Here is a 4,416-nt window from a genome sequence, read left to right as displayed (position 1 = left end):
AGGAAAATAGGCAAACTAATCTATGCTCCTACAATTTAGGCAGACAGTTGCTCTGGGAGGTGGCAGTGATGTGGGGGAAAAGTTATTCGCATTCTACTGCAGGATCTGGGTGCTAATCATACGGTAAGTTCACTGTATAAAAATTAATTGAACTATACAATTATGGTGTATTCACTTTTCTGTATGTGTTTTATGCTTTAAAAAACTAAAAATGCAAGATGGGCAAAATATGTAAAGCTAAGGCAAAAACAATCAAACAGGCACACAAGTCATATATTTGCAGATAATATTATCTGCAAATGAATTTAAAAGAAAAAGATAACACATATTTCATATGTATAAATATAAAAAGAGAACTAAGCCAGTGGCTATGATATTTTTTCCTTTTGATGTCATTAAAATGCATAATGCAAAACTTCTAAGAAATGAGAAAAAATTAATATAAATGCAATTGTAGTTACCACTCAGTGCAGCTTATCATATCACATTATTATCTGTAAAATTCTGTTAGAGAATATTATCTGTAAAATTCTATTTCCCAAGCCTTCCTAGATAGCAGATGCTATGATGGAAACAAAAGTATAGTACATTAAAAAGACTAAAATTTGATAATCATCATTCCTTGAGATGCAGAAATTTAAATTTTACCAATTTATCTTCAGTAAATCAATTACCTTTACAAAAAGCTGCACAGTGTAGTGAGAGAACGTGTATTTTTATGAAGTAGCAGCTGCATTTATGTCTTCTTGTCCTTCCTTTGTGATCTTCAACACGTCATTTAACTTTTGAGCCTCGGTTATCTCACTTATTAATTAGGAATCAAAAAAGTAGCTGAAAGAGTATTTCTCATTAGATTTGAGTATGTCATTTGTATATATAAATGTACCCATTTATTCAATTATAAATAATAATATTGTTATTATCATTAACAAAAATGAGCAACTGAATAGTGGATAAGCGTTACTACTCAGAGTTAAGAAGAAAGACAGTCAGGGAGTGAGATATTTACTAAGCTATTGTTGCATCCTGTGATGACATATATAGTTAATAGTATTATAGAGTTTTATATAATCTTTGAAAATAATCATACTCCTTCCAGTTTTCTTCATTAGTTATTCCCCAAATAACATTTTTTTATATAATTAGGACTTCCAGTATGTTAACTATTCTGTTTCCTTCTCCCCCCAGTTTCATTTAGGAACATATCATAGTTGGAGTTTATGCTTTGCATTTTCAGAGACTCTATTGACAAAATCTTGTATTCCATTGCTTTATTTTCAATCCATTCTTGGCTTTCACTCTTCTGGAATAGAAAAAAAAAACCAAACCTACCATTTATTAAGCTTCAAACTGCTGCCAGTCTTTTTGCTCTTCAATAACATACATAAGCTAATTCACTTAAACCCTATAATACTTCATCAACATATTTATGTAATTTTCACTGCAATCCCTTCAGCACCTGTCATCCTCATTTTATGGGTGTTGAGTGTGTGAAGACACAAAACCCTAAAGAGAGGTACAATTCACACTCAGTCTGGCTCAAAGCCCATGCTCTCAAAACTGATTCCAGTAAATTAGTCTAATCTAATGTAATCTAATTATTGATCATTCTCAAATCTCTTTTCCTGCTCTTTTACTTATTCCTAAACTCCCTAACAAGCATCACTTTATCACAAAGGATATTTAAAATGAATTAATTCTCTTAAATTAATGATAAATATTTTCTTTCTATTAGGCACTAAAATTTTAAGTTCTGTTAATGTAAAGAACAAGTCCATCATCCCAAATCTGGAACAAAATGGGTAATTATCTGAATATAAACAAAGTGATTTTAATAAAAGCATAATATGCTCTACATGTACATGGTTTTTTAATAGATCCAATGAGGTTCCTATGGATCATAACTGATTTTCCCAAAGAAACAGGAAAGACAAAAATGCAAAGGGAACTCATAAATTTCAGAACCAATAAAAGTACATATGACCCTAAGAGCAACTGGTACTTTTTGGGACTTTGTTTAAGACAATGGTAAGCACATATATGGATTTACTAAACTCTGATGATAAGGATCTTGGAGACCTCATAACTAAGTCCTGTAATCCCTATGTCAGCTGGCATCTGAGTTTTCAGTTTTTCTCACCCACTCATGGGGAAAAGCCTGAAATAACCAACAACATTGGTTGAGTGGCCCAGAAGAGAGAGGGAAGACCTTCGAGGGGTTTCCTGAGCATCTGGAAAGATGAAATTCTGGGTATGAGATTTCTAAATCTATAAACTCTTTAACCTGGCCCCTTGAACAGGCCCCAAAAAGGAAGTATCTGCACTTGGGGCAAAAAGGTCCTATTCCAGCAACAAGTCTATGAAGCAGGTGAATGCCAGGGACAGCAATAAGGAAGGAGTTTTGTTTCTGATGTGAGACACAGTCAAGAGAAGATAGAAAGATTTTCTGGAGACCTTCACAGAGAGATGTATTCCATTTGTAGCGACCAACACCTATAGCATAGACTTCTTGATTTCAGCAAACGTATCAGGGGTTTCTAATGCAGAACCCGTGGATGGACTTCAGCAAAACTGTGAATGATTTTAGATTAAATGTGATGTTATTTGTTCTTGTCCAGTTTTTTGCATGGATGGCTCATGACTTTGGTTGGAATTTAATAAAATATTGGCATTCAATTTCAAAAGTAAAATAAGGAAAGTTTTCTAACAAAAAGTATATTGCTATTATTATTATGAAATATAAAATTAAATTCATATGTAAATATTGCACAATCCAGTGCAGTAAAATTATTATTCATTTGTAAGTATTTGCAATCATTTTTTGTAAGACTTGTTGCTTTAAACATTCCAGCATACATACCATATGACATGGTGCTATAAAAGTAATGTTTTTAATTGAGAAATTTTTAATCTTTAAATGAACATCATGCATAACTTTGGAAAAAGATCATCATACCTTTCCCCAGTACAGTCTATAAATCTCTGCTCTTTTGTAGGAAAATATGCAATTATGCATAAGTAAAAACATTGCGATTGAGTCTGACATCAAATATTTCTGTGCAGTGGCAGTGCAAGCTGAAAAAAAATGGGTCTTAGGCCCAAAGTTTCCACAAATCTTTCCGCCACTTATGGACACACTATGTGGCCCAATGTTAGCAATGCCCATTTCTGCTGACTGGCTTTCCAGGTTTGGAGGTGGTTTATCACTGAGTCTCCATTCCCTTCTTTGCCATCTATATCACTGTACTTCAGGGCAATTGCACACTTCTCCACGTCATCAAGATCGGCCACAGGGCTCCATGAACCCATGTGCTATTTCCTTGCCATGCTGGCAAGCACAGACTTCACAGTGATGGTGACCACATTGACTACAGTAATGGGGGTCTTATGAGTGAATCACAGGAAGATAAGCCATGGGGTCTGCAGGCCTACTTCATTCACTCCCTTTCCATTGTAGAATCAGGTGTCTTGCTTGCCATGGCCTATGACCATTTTATTGCCATCTGTAACCCTCTGAGGTACAATTCCATGCTTATCAATTCCAAGGTGATGAAGATAGGACTAAGGGTACTGTTGAGGGGATTTTTATCTCTCCTACCCCCAATTCTGCCACTCTATTTGTTCCCATATTGTTGTTCCCATGCCTTTTGCCTCCACCAAGATGTTATGAAACTTGCCTGTGCTAATATTCCATTTAATCACTTATACCCAGTTCTGGTTGCCTTAACTTTCTTCCTAGATGCTCTGGTCATTGTTCTTTCTTATGTGCTAATTGTGAAGACAGTTCTGGGCATTGCCTCTGGAGAGGAGCGATCTAAAGCCCTCAACACTTGTGTCTCCCACATTAGCTATGTCCTGGTATTTTATGTCACTGTGATTGGCCTGACCTTCATCCACAGGTTCGGGAAACATGCCCCACATGTAGTGCATATTACCATGAGCTATGTCTACTTTCTCTTTCCTCCATTCATGAACCTCATCATCTATAGCATCAAGACCAAGCAGATTCAGAGAAGCATTCCTCGCTTGCTTTCTGTGTACAACATTGCTTGAGCCATTACTTTTGTTTCTTAAAATAATTTATTTTTGTCTTTTTGCAATAGTTCTATATTTTTACTTTTTAATGCACATACATTAATGTTTGGATTTTCTAGACCTTTTGCATAATTGGAAGAGACTTTGATTTTATACCCAATGTCTCTTTTATCAGTTAGACTTTAATTATTACATCAATTAATCAATAAATAAATTTTGCTAAGTAGATAAATATATATGGATTGATCTATTATCTATCTACCTATCTATCAATCTAGAGAAGGAAAGACAAAGAAAAGGAAAAACGAATTCCAAGTAAAACTCCTTTGAATTTGGAGATAAAGTTATAGATAAATACTTCAAGAAATAGAGAAGATAGGG

General features: G+C 34.6%; 1 pseudogene; it reads left to right on the top strand.

Moving 5' to 3' along the window:
* The first annotated feature begins 3,139 nt into the window (after nt 1–3,139).
* Nucleotides 3,140–4,053, top strand: LOC141424983 (olfactory receptor 51B2-like; annotated as a pseudogene).
* The last annotated feature ends 363 nt before the right edge of the window (nt 4,054–4,416 follow it).

Source organism: Castor canadensis, chromosome 1 (genome assembly GCF_047511655.1).
Source record: "Castor canadensis chromosome 1, mCasCan1.hap1v2, whole genome shotgun sequence".
NCBI classification, from domain to species: domain Eukaryota; kingdom Metazoa; phylum Chordata; class Mammalia; order Rodentia; family Castoridae; genus Castor; species Castor canadensis.
The sequence above is the reverse complement of the archived record's forward strand: the minus strand, read 5'-3'. Positions and strand labels throughout refer to the sequence as shown.